A 16,564-nucleotide genomic window follows, 5' to 3' on the forward strand; every position below is an offset into this window, starting at 1 on the left:
GGCTGCATTATGTTATAGAGGCTGCTGTCTATGGGGGTGCATTATGTTACACAGGCTGCCTATGAGGGTGCATTATACTATAGAGTCTGCCTATTTGGGTGCATTATATTAAGGGCTGCATTATACTATAGAGGCTGCCTATGAGTGTGTATTATATTAGGGGCTGCATTATACTATAGAGTCTGCCTAAGGGGGTGCATTATATTAGGGACTGCATTATACTATAGAGGCTACCTATGGGGGTGCATTATATTGGACTGCATTATACTATAGTGGCTACCTATGGGGTGCATTACATTAGGGGCTGCATTATACTATAGAGGCTGCCTGTGGGGGTGCATTATATTAGGGGCTGCATTATACTATAGAGTCTGCCTATGGAGGTGCAATATATTAGGGGCTGCATTACACTGTAGAGGCAGCCTATGGGGGAGCATTATATTAGGGGCTGCATTATACTACAGTGGCTACCTAATATTAGGGACTGCATTATACTATAGAGGCTGCCTATGGGGGTGCATTATATTGAGGGCTGCCTTACACTATAAAAGATGCCTATGGGTGTTGTAAAGCTGCAGTAGCATCGTACGCAGTGAAGAAGCAGTGACCCACAAATTCAAACTCAAAAGTCTCTTTTAATGTGTTTCTTCACAGCATTAAAGTCCAATTCACATAAATGCATATAACTTCAGTGGATATTATCAGTAACCAGATTACACCAGTTCAAAGCAATACATATCACATGGCTTTAGATTTGTGGTCCCTAAACAGGCCAGACTTCCCTTGTCCAGTTTCCCTGGGCGACTGCAAGCCATATCACAGTCTCTATACGTCTCCATACACACAGCCTCATATGTTGCAGACACTACACACGCCAGCCCTCCCCTGACTAGTTCTCGTGGGTGTCCTGCATTGCTGTATCACAGTCTCTTTACAGACTCTTTACTCACACAGTCGTACACAGTTCAGGATATCCTCCGGATAGCAGCCGGGCACCATATCCACCTGTTTGCAATCGTTGCACATGCTAGTCCTCGTTCGGGCACAGGACATCCACCTCCGGGCACAGGACTGTCCACATCCGACTCCTACGGGCACAGGACATCCACCTCCGAGCACAGGACTGTCCACATCTGACTCCTTTGGGTACAGGACATCCACCTCCGGGCACAGGACTGTCCACATCCACCAGTACCATGGATGACTTGCATCTCTGTGTACGCTGCGGGTGCCAGGCTATTCAGCTGCCCTGGGTGCTGGCTCTGCTGGCCTACATGCACTCTGCAGATCAGCACACACCAGACTGACACTGACGTGCACCTCGCACACCTGGCCTGACCTGGCCAGACACCTGACACCCATACCCCTTACTGCAGGGTTTTTAAACACACACAAACCTGTGGCCTTCAGCCACCTGGAAAACCCGGACCAGAGATCCGTGACTCTCATGCACACCTATGGACTTCATCGGTCTGCATGCACATTCTGGGAAGAACAAACAGCGCCCCCTAGCTGTATCAGAGGCCACAGCCTCGCAGTGTGCATTATATTAGGGACTGCATTATACTATAGAGGCTGCCTATGGGGATGCATTATATTAGGGGATGCATTATACTATAGAGACTTTCTATGGGGGTGCATTATATTAGGGGCTGGATTATACTATAGAGGCTACCTATGAGGATGTATTATATTAGGGGCTGCATTATACTATAGAGGCTGCCTATGGGGGTACATTATATTAGGGGCTGCATTATACTATAGAGGCTGCCTATGGAGGTGCATTATATTAGGGGCTGCATTATACTATAGAGGCTGCCTATGGAGGTGCATTATATTAGGTGCTGCATTATACTAGAGAGGCTGCCTATGGGGTTGCATTATATTAGGGGCTGCATTACACTATAGAGACTGCCTATGGGGGTGCATTATATTAGGGGCTGAATTATACTATAGAGGCTGCCTATAGGGATGCATTATATTAGGGGCTGCATTATACTATAGAGGCTGCCTAATGGGTGCATTATATTAGGGGCTGCATTATACTATAGAGGCTGCTTATGGGAATGCATTATATTAGGGGCTGCATAACATTATAGAGGCTGCCTATAGGGGTGCATTATATTAGGGACTGCATTATACTGTAGAATCTGCCTATGGGGGTGCATTATATTAGGGGCTGCATTATACTATAGAAGCTGCCTATTGGGGTGCATTATATTATGGGCTGCATTATACTATAGAGTCTGTCTATGGGTGGTGCATTATACTATAGAGTGTACTTATTTTGAGTGCATTAAATTAGGGGCTGCATTATACCATAAGACTGTCTATGAGGGTGCATTATGTTAGGGGGTGCATTATACTATAGAGTCTGCCAATGAGGGATGCATTATATTTGGGGCTGCATTACACTATAGAGTCTGCCTTTGTGAGAGTGCATTATCTATATATATAATTGTCTAAGGGGTACTTCCATCTTTCTGTCTGCAACTTCCATAATGGAAATCCCACGTCGCTGATTGGTCTCACCAGCTGCCTGTCATGGCTGCAGTGACCAATCAGTGATGGGCACAGTCCGATTAGTCCCTCCCTACTCCCCTGCAGTCAGTGCCCGGCGTCCGCATGCTCCCCTCCAGTCACCGCAGTCAGTGCCCAGCGCCCGCATGCTCCCCTCCAGTCACCGCAGTCAGTGCCCGGTGCCCGCATACTCCCCTTCAGTCACCGCTCACACAGGGTTAATACCAGCAGTAACGGATCGCGTTATGCCGCGGGTAACGCACTCCGTAACCGCTGTTATTAACCCTGTGTGTCCCCAACTTTTTACAAGAGTAAAAAGATATAATGTTAAAAATAATAAAAAAAACAAAAAACCTGCTATACTCACCCTCCGTAGTCCGCCGAGCCACGCGCGGCATCCGCCATCTTCCATTCCCAGAGATGCACTGCGAAATTACCCAGAAGACTTAGCTGTCTCGCGAGACCGCTAAGTCATCTGGGTAATTTTGCAATGCATCCTGGGAACGGAAGATGGCGGCAGCCGAGCGCTCATCGCCAGCACCACACAGCTTTGCTGGATTGGATCCCGGCAGGTGAGTATCTAACTATTTTTTATTTTAATTACTTTTTTTTAACAGGGATATGGTGCCCACACTGCTATATACTACTATATGTGGGCTGTAATATATACACACAACTACTTGCTCCTTAATAAACACAACATATTGCCCCCCAACCAAAGGGCAACTGGTACCATGTATACAATATGTCTCACAAAGGGTATGATCAAAGAATAACAAAACTGATCCCCACAATGGTACTATATAAGGGGGTCTCTCGGTGTCTTCAGCCATCCGCGGTCTCTCTCCCACATGGGTAAGATTGTGTTACGTTCTTAACTAGCTGGCGGGCTTATACACTTCTTGTGCCTATTAGAACCAGCAGTGTGCTGGTATGGGCTCCCTAGTACCAGATGGGATATACAATTATTGGGATGCTCTTTTACTTATTGAACCACATTTAGCTCCAGGCTTTTTTCTAATAGGGAGACATGTTGAGTGGCTGATCACACATGGTTTTTAACTGTGTTTTTGTCCCTTTCATTCTCGTCATGTTGTAACATTGGCTTTTGGCCATTATTTATTGTTATTGAGCCTTTTTGTACCAATTAAACTTTTTTTGATATGATATTACTGATACCTGAGCTCGATTTATTTACTGTATCCACACTATTGAGAGTATAGACTCCTGTCTTTCTTGTAGGTTTATCTTATATTTTGGAGTAGCGTTCAGCACTCTCACTCTAGATCCTGGTGCACAGGATCAGTATTTTCTTAAGTGTTTTCCAATATGTCAGTGGTTGTTAATGGTACTATATAAAATGTCAATTTATTAAATTTATATAAACAACAATAAAAAACATGTAAGTAACTACATAAATAGAAGGGTACAATTCCTCAACACGAGAGGGACTATTAGCCTGAATTAAGCACCACAAAACCAGGCCAGAAAAACTAGCTAAAAACTAGGCCGCATAACATAACTGGATGTTTCATAGGGGGACAGACTAATAAGTAACAGCGTGTACTAGCTCTATTGGACTCCTAAGAAATCTTCATACAAATGCTAGTAAGTGGTTAGCACCCCCAATAGGGAGTTACATATGCTTGTATCATAGTTTCCACCCCATGTCATATATGGCAAGATATAGCGGTATAATGGAAAGGTATATTACCTAAGACTGGACCTGGTGTGTGCTCCTCGGCGTCCACCCCATGTGTGTGCTCCTCGGCTCCACCCCATGTCATATATGGCAAGATATAGCGGTATAATGGAAAGGTATATTACCTAAGACTGGACCTGGTGTGTGCTCCTCGGCGTCCCTCTGCCCCGACGCGCGTTTCGCCGTAGCTTCTTCTGGCTACGCCTCCAGAAGAAGCTACGGCGAAACGCGCGTCGGGGCAGAGGGACGCCGAGGAGCACACACCAGGTCCAGTCTTAGGTAATATACCTTTCCATTATACCGCTATATCTTGCCATATATGACATGGGGTGGAAACTATGATACAAGCATATGTAACTCCCTATTGGGGGTGCTAACCACTTACTAGCATTTGTATGAAGATTTCTTAGGAGTCCAATAGAGCTAGTACACGCTGTTACTTATTAGTCTGTCCCCCTATGAAACATCCAGTTATGTTATGCGGCCTAGTTTTTAGCTAGTTTTTCTGGCCTGGTTTTGTGGTGCTTAATTCAGGCTAATAGTCCCTCTCGTGTTGAGGAATTGTACCCTTCTATTTATGTAGTTACTTACATGTTTTTTATTGTTGTTTATATAAATTTAATAAATTGACATTTTATATAGTACCATTGTGGGGATCAGTTTTGTTATTCTTTGATCATACCCTTTGTGAGACGTATATGCGGGCTGTGTAATATACCGCGTGGCTGCTATATACTACCTGACCAGTGTTAGATGCTATGTGGGCTGTGTTATGTACTGCATAGGCTGTGTTATATATTACATGGCCAGTGTTATATACTGCGTGGGCTGTGTAATATACCGCGTGGCTGCTATATACTACCTGGCCAGTGTTAGATGCTATGTGGGCTGTGTTATATACTGCGTGGGCTGTGTTATATATTACATGGCCAGTGTTATATACTGCGTGGGCTGTGTTATATATTAAGTAGCCAGTGTTATATACTCTGTGGGCTGTGTAATATACCACCTGGCCAGTGTTATATACTGCGTGTGCTGTGCTATATATTAGGTGGCCAGTGTTATATACTGCGTGGCCTGTGTTATATATTACGTGGCCAGTGTTATATACTGCGTGGCCTGTGTTATAGACTACGTCGCCTGTGTTATATACTGCGTGGGCTGTGTTATATAGTACGTGGGCTGTATTATATACCTTTTGGGCTGTGTTATATATTGTGTGGCCTGTATTAACGCATCGGGTATTTTACAATATGTATGTATGTTTGTATATAGCAGCCACATAGTATATAGCACAGGCCACATCGTATTTGTCTGCTATATACTACGTGGCTCCTATATACTACGTGGCCTGTGCTATATACTATGTGGCTGCTATATACATACATACATACATACATACATACATATTCTAGAATACCCACTGCGTTAGAATCGGGCCACCATCTAGTACTGTATAGTCTGCCTATGGGAAGTGCACTATACTATAGAGTCTGCCTGTGGGGAGTGCATTATACTATAGAGTCTGCCTATGGGGAATGCACTATACAATATAGAGTCTGCGTATGGGGAGTGCATTTTACTATATGGAGACCTATGGGAGTGCATTATACTATATGGAGGCCTATGGGGAGTGCATTATACTATATTGAGGACTATCTGGTGTATTATGTTATATTGAGCCTATTTATCTAGGGGGCCTCATACAGTGTGGAGATTACAGTGACAAGGCCATCATACAGTGTTGGAGCCATTAAATAGTTTGGGGGATATTAAGGGCTCAGTATATACAGGGTGCATTATACTGTGTATAAGAGAACATCATACTGTGTATAGGGGAGCTGTACAGGGAGAGACTCAGGACATTATTAAATGTAAAGGGGACACTTATTGTTATAGGGAAACTCAGGTTACTGTGACAGTCAAAAGGGTACACAGAGGGCAATATTAGTTTTTAGGGGACAAAATGTGGGCACTGTTTTCTAGGGCACTTGCACCCGGTATTACTGTATTTTAGAAGTCTGCTTTAGAATTTAGAGGGCACAGAGAACCACACAGCAGGTGCAATAATAGGGACACATACGGCATCAGCGGCTCGGCATTTGGGTATAGGCAGGATGGGGAGTTTGTTCCGGTTGGGAATAGTCCCATTGGGACAGTGCTGAAAATATGAAACGTCACATGTGTCTTTGTTGTATTCTCTGCAGCTGAGTTCCTGGCTGAAAGAAGTTGTCATGTCGGTCTGGTCCAGATGGAAAAGATGTGAAAAGTGAACAAATCCATCAGAAAGAACGTAATCTGTAAGTCACTATCTGTAACTGTGCTGTGATCTCTTACATGTTCTGTAGGACTGGTATTTACCACTGATGATTTGGTGGTAATATCATTCTTGGTCTTTATTTAGAGATTATTTTCAGCAACAGGCGCGGTCATCTGCTGAGGTTCTTCTCCACTATTCGGGTGTGCCACCCAGTTGTAATCAAGGTTACCTGGTTAGGGCCCCAGAACCAAAACCTTAGCTACTAGTGATGAGCGAACGTGCTCGCCACTGCTCGTTACTCGCCCGAGCATCACTATGCTTGGTGTACTCAGCGAGCATCGAGTATTTCCGGGATTATTCGGCGGTAACTGGTTTCTCCACCCAGCATTTTTGGTGGACTTTAGAGACCCAATCACGCTGCAGGGATTGTCTGCCAGGCCATGAAATTCTGCAGCCATCTTTGTTGTGGTCGTGCAGTGATTGGCTTGGCCGCCCAGCATCATCCCGAGTACAAGAGACCTGACGCCGCCATGCTCGCTGCATTCTGCTCCAGATTCAGTTAGAGTAGGGAGAGCTGCTGCCGAGATAGGGTCAGAATCGTGGTTTTTATAGTTAGTGAAGGTCTGCAACTCTTAAGTCCACAACTCCTGAGAAACCAACAGTCTTTTTTAGGGCTGGATCATGGGTCCCGATATTGCAGGGCTAGGTAGGCAGGGCACAGCATATCCACATCAGTGCGAGGCCTGCAGGCACTGTATGTGGGTACATAGCTCCCACTGCATCCCTCCCAAAGCTCCATAACTGTCTGCTGCTGCTGCAGCTTCTTTACTATATACCTAGTTCCTTTTTTTTACCCAAAAATCCCCCCCCCCCAGAAAAAAAAAATACAGTGTGTTCTGTCAGACTGAGGCCTGTTTAAAAATCATAGTTTGTCAGGCATATGTAGCATAGTTGTATGTGTTAGCCTTGTGCCACTTTTTTTTTGTGTGTGTTTTAAATTCACCAAAAAAGGCCTCCTATATCTGCGTGCTCCATGTTTTAGCATTTTAGGCCGTTTTGCCACTGTTTTTGCTGTCTGTTACTTTAATTATATACAGCACTATTTAGCTTAAAAAAATATAAAAAGGCCACATATTTGCCAGTGTGGTATTTCCGTGACAGCCCTCATATATCTGCGTGCTCCAAGTTTGGGCATTGTAGGTTGGTGTACCACTTTTTTTGTTGTCTGATACTCTTATTATATACAGCACTATTTAGCATAAAAAATAAAAAGGCCACATATTTGCCAGTGTGGTATTTCCGAGACAGCCCTCATATCTGCGTTCTCCAAGTTTGGGCATTGTAGGTTGGTGTACCACTTTTTTTGCTGTCTGTTACTCTAATTATATACAGCACTTTTTAGCTTAAAAAAAATATAAAAAGGCCACATATTTGCCAGTGTGGTATTTCCGTGACAGCCCTCCAGAGGTGTATCTAGCCTTTCCTGCACCCGGGGCAAAGGATCAGTTCGGCGCCCCCCCCAACCGACCCTTGGGGGCACAGATCTGGGGGCCCATACTGTCCAGATCTGTGCCCCCATAACATAATGTCCAGATTTGTGCCCCCCATACTGTCCTGATTTGTTGTGCCCCCTTAATGTCCTGAAACCCATCCGCATCCATTCCCCCCATATCATGATATGTTCCCTCAGACTCAGACCAGTCTTTCATCCAGCTGAGCTGCCTCACCTGCCCCCTTGGCTAAGGCTTTGCTTCACAGTGACAGTCGTCAGACTCACATTCTCACAACAGTGAGTCTGACAGTCTCCAGAGACAGAGTCACAGACATAGATACCCATTTTGCGTTGTAGGCTGTTGCCCCTGCCCTGGCCGCTGCTCCCTCCCCTATCATGCATGCAGGCAGGCTCTTCGGTGACTCGTCGGTGTCTTCAAACTAACTTCAGCTCCACCCGGTCCCCGCAGCCGCAGTCTGGAGCACTGACTTACCACTGGCACCGAAGACGACACCGTCCACTCCAACCACACCTACACACAGTGAGTTATTGACAGTTGACTACACACGCCGCGCGACACCCGAACCGAGTCACCGGCGCTGCGGCGCAACGACACGAAGCAGCAGCGGCGGCAGAATGTCACCCGCTCAGAGTCAGACTGTGATGTCAGCCGCTGCTGGCGCTTCCCTGATGCAGAAGTGCCAGCGGCGGTCTCAACGCCTCTCAGCAGTTGTCAAGGGCACTGAAGGAAGGGACTCGCTTGTCTCAGGCAAACAAGCAAACCGGCGGCGGGTACTAGCGCAGCACACAGCACGGGATTATCTCACTGTGGGGGGCGGGCACCGGGCGGCAGAATGCCGCCAACGAGGAGCCTGGCTTTGACAAGCAGCACACAGCCGCAATGCTGCATCACATCAGGGGGTGGCCGGGCGGCCCTGATGGTGCCCCCCTGTCAGCTGCACCCGGGGCACATGCCCTGGCTGCCCCCCCTGGATACGCCACTGCAGCCCTCATATCTGCGTGCTCCAAGTTTGGGCATTGTATATACAGCACTATTTTGCATAAATTAACTTCACAAAAAATCCCTCAAAAATTGAATACAGTCTGTTATGTCAGGCTGAGGCCAGCCTGGTATTGGGGTTTGCAGCCATACTGATCAGATATTATTTTGTTACTAATAAATATATTTGTGATGAGCTTTTGAAATAGTGCAGTAGTCCATTTAAAATGGGCAAGGCAAGGTGCAAGGGACAGGGAAGTGGACGTGATGATGATGGTGCAAGCAGAGGACGAGGCCGTGGCCAAGGTGAAAGTGGGCAACAACAAAGACCCACATCTTCTCGCTCGGCCTTCCTGTCCCAGTGTCTAGGGCACCGCAGCACGCCACTATTGAAGCCAGAGCAGTGTGAAATGGTTGTTGGTTGGATAGCGGATAATGCTTCCAGTCACTTAGCCACCACCACCATGTCTTCCACATGGTCAAGTCTGAGTAGCCATCAGTGTGGCCCGGATATTTCTCACTCTGATCCACCTTACTCCCACCATGCTAAGTGCCCTGAGACAACTGATCCCACACTTGGACACTGTGAAGAGCTGTTCAGTTTTCCATTTCAAGATTCAGAACTCTCTGCCAGTCAACTTGAAGTGGGGACAGATGAGATCGCATGTAGAGATGTCCAAAGCTTTGACCAGGCCCGGTCACGAGAAGGTGATGGTGGGACAGTGTCAGAAGAGGTGGACGATGATAAGACACAATTTCAAGAAAGTCAGGAGGAGGAGCAGGGTGTGGATGTGGAAGACGAGATGGTGAATGACTATGTGACTGACCCAACCTGGCAGGAGAACATGCAGAGCGAGGGCAGCAGCACACATGGGGAAGGAGGCATATCACGCCAACAAGCAGGAAGAAGCAGTGTCGTGGCCACAGACAGAAGGCGTGCATCCGTTCCCCGTAACACTAACATGAGGGAAGTTGCCATTCCAACTGTTAGATCTTCCCGAGTCTTGCTATTTTTTAAAGACTCTACCGATAACCCCAAAACAGGCCATTTGCAGCACCTGCCATGCCCGCATCAGCAGGGGTAGCAAAACAACCAGCCTGACCACCACCAGCATGATCAGGCACATGGCAGCAAAGCACCCGACTTTGTGGGCTGAACCCTAGGCTCCAGGACCACTGCCTACAGGTCACACTACTGCTTCTTCCACTGTTTTGCATAGAAGCCAATCCCCAGTACACCGTGCATGTGAAGATACATCTATCCCTGCACCTGTTGTGGCCCACAGTCAAGCAGCACCATCATCAAACCAGTCCACGTCCTTGTCCCAGCACAGCCTTCAGTTATCTATAACCCAGTCTTTGGAACGCAAGCGGAAATACCCAGCCAACGCCCCACTGGCCACAGTCCTAAATTCTAATATTTCTCTTCTGTTTGTGGTAGAAATGCTGCCTTTTAGGATCGTTGAGATGGAAGCTTTCCGCGACCTGATGGCAGTGGCCGTCCCAAGGTACTCGGTCCCCAGTCGCCACTATTTCTCCCGGTGTGCCGTACCGGCATTACACCAGCATGTGGTGGCGGCTCTGAGGCAAGGTGAGCTCACACAAGTACCTTGCTTGGCCCATGCGCTTAACCTCGTGGTTCAACGTTTTCTGAAAAGCTACCCAGAGATTCCGGATCTGCTAGTGAAAGTACACCATCTGTCTGCCCATTTTAGAAAGTCAGCTACAGCTTCAGCCCCCCTTGCCATGCTTCATCAGTGTTTGCAGCTTCCAGCTCACCGGCTGGTGTGTGACGTCCCCATGCGCTGGAACTCTACGCTGCATATGTTGGAAAGGATTTGTGAGCAGAAGAGAGCAGTTGTTGACTACCAACATCAACAAGGCCGTCAATATTCAGTTCAGACTCCACACATAATACCTCAGGAGTGGACATGGATGTCTGACATATGTACCAGCCTCCAAAACTTTGAGGACTGCACCAAGAAGGTGAGCGGCGATGACGCCATAATTAGCATCACCATCCCGCTTCTCAGCACTCTGAAAACCTCTCTGCTCACAATTAAAGAGGATGTATTGCAGGCAGAGCATGAGGACATGGAGCACGGAACCATACAGGGGTAATATACTCAGCCCAGCCTCATGTCTTCTCAACGTGGATTGGTAGTCAATGAGGAGGAGGAGGAGGAGGAGGAGGAGGTGGAAGAACAGGAGCTACTTTCATGCGCTATAGACGGTACTACAACACAGCTGTCATACTGTCTGTTCAGTGGGGATGGCTTGAAGACAGGGAGGAGGAAGATGAGGATGAGGAGGACAGCATGGTCAGTCATCCTGTTGGTGAGGACACAGAAGTCTTGCCTGTTAGCAGCCTGGCACGCATGGCTGACTTTATGTTGCGCTGCGTTTCACGTGACACTAGCATTATAAAAATTTTGGGTGACACTCATTACTGGTTGATGACACTTCTAGACCCATGCTACAAGGAGAACTTTCAATCTCTTCTACCAAAGGCAGATAGGTGTACTAAAATGTTGCAGTACCAGAGGGCCCTTGAGCGGAATTAATTAGAAAATTCCCATGTGAGAACGCTGGCAGCAGACGTCAGAGTTTGTTGTACAACCAATAAGTCCAAGCGAGAGAGACATAAGTACAATCCAGCTCAGGTAGGGGAACAATGGTAAAGTTCTGGGACAGTTTTCTCAGACCCTCCCATCGTGACGGCACAGAGGCAAGGGGTGCTGTCACAGTAGTGCAATGTTTGGGAAGATGGTGAGGGAGTACCTTGCAGATCGTAGAAACGTCCTCCCTGATTCCTCTGTGCCTTTTAATTATTGGGTATCCAAGCTGGACACGTGGCATGAACTGGCTCTCTATGTCTTGGAGGTCCTGGCCTGCCCTGCAGCTAGCTTTCTGTAAGAGCGGGTTTTTTGTGTCCCTGGTGAAATTATAACAGATAAGCGCATCCGCCTGTCAACTGAAAATGCTGACAGGCTGACTCTTATAAAAATGAACAAGGGCTGGATTGGGAAAGACTTCTGTACACCACCAATTGAAAACAGCGAAATATAACCTCAAATACATTGTCTCTTTTGAGGAGGTGTATTCTCATGCACCTCTTCACAACCACACATGGGTATACGCTTCCAGATTTGGTCTGTTTGTTGTTATCCTCCTCCTTATCCTCATCTTCATCATCCAGAACCACTAGATGACCAGGGTGAATGTGCTTTGTACTGTTATAGGCTGGTGCATTTTGGGGAAGGGGGCTGTGATTGCACTATTTTATTTAGTAAAAACAGGACCTCACATTGGGGAATTGAGCATTACATTACATTGGGCTTACTTCTTAACTCTGTCTCCTGCAATGTCTCTTCTTTACCTGCCACTAGATCACCAGGGTGAACATGCTCTGTACTGTGTATTTTGGGAAAGAGGGCTATGATGGCACTATTTTATTTAGTAAAGAAAGGACCTCACATTGAAGAATTGGGCATTACATTACACTGGGCCTACTTCTTAACTCTGTCTCCTGCAATGTGTCCTTTACCTGCAACTAGATGACCAGGGTGAATGTGCTCTGTACGGTGCATTTTGGGCAAGAGGGCTGTGATGGCACTATTTTATTTAGCAAATAAAGAACTTCACATTGGGGAATTGGGCATTACATTACATTGGGCCTACTTCTTAACGCTGTCTACTGCAATGTCTCTTCTTTATCTGCCACTAGATCACCAGGGTGAACATACTCTGTACGGTGCATTTTGGGCAAGGGGGCTGTGGTGGCACTATTTTATTTAATAAAGAAAGGACCCCACATTGGGGAATTGGGCATTGCATTATATTGGGCATACTTCTTAACTCTGTCTCTGGCAATGTGTCCTTTAACTGCCACTAGATCACCTAGGTGAGCGTGCTCGGTACGGTGAATTTTGGGCAAGGGGGCTGTAATGGCACTATTTTACTTAGTAAAAAAAGGACCCCACATTGAGTAATTGTTTGTCAGCTCATGCCCGCCATTACAAGTCTCAGAGACCCACACCCCTACATTGGGCCTTTTTCTTAACTTTGTTTCCTGCAATGTCTCTTCCTTATCTCCGACGACATGACCTGGGTGAACGTGTTCTCTTCGTATAAAGGCCACAGAATTTTGAGCAAGGGGGGCTGTGATGGCAATAGTATATTTTTAAGAAAGGTACCCACCATTGGTGAAACCACATCCTTGTTGGCAAAAACTTCATAACATTTGTGTACCTTAAAGAGCTCACTTGAAAAACTCCTCCTTTTTGTGTTGCCTGGTTGCTCACATTGGACACAATACACTTCATAAAAATTTGATAAAGCAATGCTGTTAGGCTGGAGTCACACACAACGTATAAAAACACGGTCTGTTTTTTACAGACCAAATACGCAGAAATGTTCCCTTAACAGTGATCCGTATGTCATCTGTAGGCAAGGTGTGGCTGAGTATTTTGCTAATGTAAACCTTCGTATGTAATCCGTATGGCATCCGTACAGCGAGAGATTTTCTCACCGGCTTGCAAAATGGACATAGAATGGATCATAGAATGGGCTCAAATATTTGTGAAAACATATGTACAGTCTATATATATATATTGTAGCGTCGCTAAAGGATGTCTAATCGATGGGAGATATGTGTCTTATAGATGGCTTGTTGCTGTGATGTAACCATGGCTACCTATATGTGTTTCAGGACCTGTGGTGATGTCACAACCACATGTCTGGTCATGTGATGGGTTCTGGGTGTGGTTAGACATATAAAAGAAAGCCTAATGCTTAACACAGGTAGGTATGTGTGGAGGTGAAACCCTCCTGAGTGTGTTACGGCTTCAGGACTGAGCCGGATGAACTGGACACTTGTTTTTCTTTACCTGAACCAAAGGCTATTTGTTTTCTGTTGTTTGCCACATGGTTTATGAAGCAATAAACCCAGTGAACTTTAAAGGAACACGTCTCCTGAGTGTCAGCCGTCGCATCTGAGTGAGTGAAATCCCTACAATATATATATATATATATATATATACCGTATATACTCGAATATAAGCCGACCAGAGTATAAGCCGACCCCCCAATTTTGTCACAAATAACTGGGAAAACTTAATTACTCGAGTATAAGCCTAGGGTGGGAAATGCAGCAGCTACTGGTAAATGTCAAAGGTAAAAATAGATACCAATAAAAGTAAAATTAATTGAGACATCAGTAGGTTGTGTTTTTGAATATCCATATTGAATCAAGAGCCCCATATAATGCTCCATAAAGTTCATTATGGCCCCATAAGATGCTCCATATTAAAATATGCCCCATATAAAGGTTAATAATGGCCCCATAAGATGCTCCATAGACATATTTGCCCAATATAATGCTACGCAAATGCTGATTATGGCCCCATAAGATGCTCCATGAAGATATTTGCCCCATATAGTGCTGCACAAACATTGATTATGGCCCCATACAGACACTTGCCCCATATAGTGCTGCACAAACATTATGGCCCCATGTAATGCTGCACAAACGTTATGGCCCCATATAGTGCTGCACAAATGTTATGGCCCCTTATAGTGCTGCACAAACGTTATGACCCCTTATAGTGCTGCACAAACATTATGGCCCCTTATAGTGCTGCACAAACGTTATGGCCCCATATAATGCTGCACAAACATTATGTGTTATGATCTGGTGGTTTAGGAGCAACATGGGACGAGCTCTGAAGGAGGTGGTACCTGTACTGACCGCAGTCACTAAGCTCGACACAACACTAGAAGTAGCCGTGGGATGCTCTTGTCACTCCCTAGGCACCTCGTCACAGCCTGAGAACTAACTACCCCTAAAGATAGAAACAGGAAAGCTATCTTGCCTCAGAGAAAATCCCCAAAGGATAGCTAGCCCCCCACAAGTAATGACTGTGAGTGGAGAGGGAAAAGACATACAGTTAGGGCCAGAAATATTTGGACAGTGACACAAGTTTTGTTATTTTAGCTGTTTACAAAAACATGTTCAGAAATACAATTATATATATAATATGGGCTGAAAGTGCACACTCCCAGCTGCAATATGATAGTTTCCACATCCAAATCGGAGAAAGGGTTTAGGAATCATAGCTCTGTAATGCATAGCGTCCTCTTTTTCAAGGGACCAAAAGTAATTGGACAATGGACTCTAAGGGCTGCAATTAACTCTGAAGGCGTCTCCCTCGTTAACCTGTAATCAATGAAGTAGTTAAAAGGTCAGGGGTGGATTCCAGGTGTGTGGTTTTGCATTTGGAAGCTGTTGCTGTGAGCAGACAACATGCGGTCAAAGGAACTCTCAATTGAGGTGAAGCAGAACATCCTGAGGCTGAAAAAAAAGAAAAAATCCATCAGAGAGATAGCAGACATGCTTGGAGTAGCAAAATCAACAGTTGGGTACATTCTGAGAAAAAAGGAATTGACTGGTGAGCTTGGGAACTCAAAAAGGCCTGGGCGTCCACGGATGACAACAGTGGTGGATGATCGCCGCATACTTAATTTGGTGAAGAAGAACCCGTTCACAACATCAACTGAAGTCCAGAACACTCTCAGTGAAGTAGGTGTATCTGTCTCTAAGTCAACAGTAAAGAGAAGACTCCATGACAGTAAATACAAAGGGTTCACATCTAGATGCAAACCATTCATCAATACCAAAAATAGACACGCCAGAGTTAAATTTGCAGAAAAACACCTCAAGAAGCCAGCTCAGTTCTGGAAAAGTATTCTATGGACAGATGAGACAAAGATCAACCTGTACCAGAATGATGGGAAGAAAAAAGTTTGGAGAAGAAAGGGAACGGCACATGATCCAAGGCACACCACATCCTCTGTAAAACATGGTGGAGGCAACGTGATGGCATGGGCATGCATGGCTTTCAATGGCACTGGGTCACTTGTGTTTATTGATGACATAAGAGCAGACAAGAGTAGCCGGATGAATTCTGAAGTGTACCGGGATATACTTTCAGCCCAGATTCAGCCAAATGCTGCAAAGTTGATTGGACGGTGCTTCATAGTACAGATGGACAATGACCCCAAGCATACAGCCAAAGCTACCCAGGAGTTCATGAGTGCCAAAAAGTGGCACATTCTGCAATGGCCAAGTCAATCTCCAGATCTAAACCCAATTGAGCATGCATTTCACTTGCTCAAATCCAGACTTAAGACGGAAAGACCCACAAAAAAGCAAGACCTGAAGGCTGCGGCTGTAAAGGCCTGGCAAAGCATTAAGAAGGAGGAAACCCAGCGTTTGGTGATGTCCATGGGTTCCAGACTTAAGGCAGTGATTGCCTCCAAAGGATTTGCAACAAAATATTGAAAATAAAAATATTTTGTTTGGGTTATGTTTATTTGTCCAATTACTTTTGACCTCCTAAAATGTGGAGTGTTTGTAAAGAAATGTGTACAATTCCTACATTTTCTATCAGATATTTTTGTTCAACCCTTCAAATTAAACGTTACAATCTGCACTTGAATTCTGTTGTAGAGGTTTCATTTCAAATCCAATGTGGTGGCATGCAGAGCCCAACTCGTGAAAATTGTGTCACTGTCCAAATATTTCTGGCC

The sequence above is a fragment of the Ranitomeya imitator genome, chromosome 2 (assembly GCF_032444005.1).
Source record: "Ranitomeya imitator isolate aRanImi1 chromosome 2, aRanImi1.pri, whole genome shotgun sequence".
Taxonomy (NCBI): domain Eukaryota; kingdom Metazoa; phylum Chordata; class Amphibia; order Anura; family Dendrobatidae; genus Ranitomeya; species Ranitomeya imitator.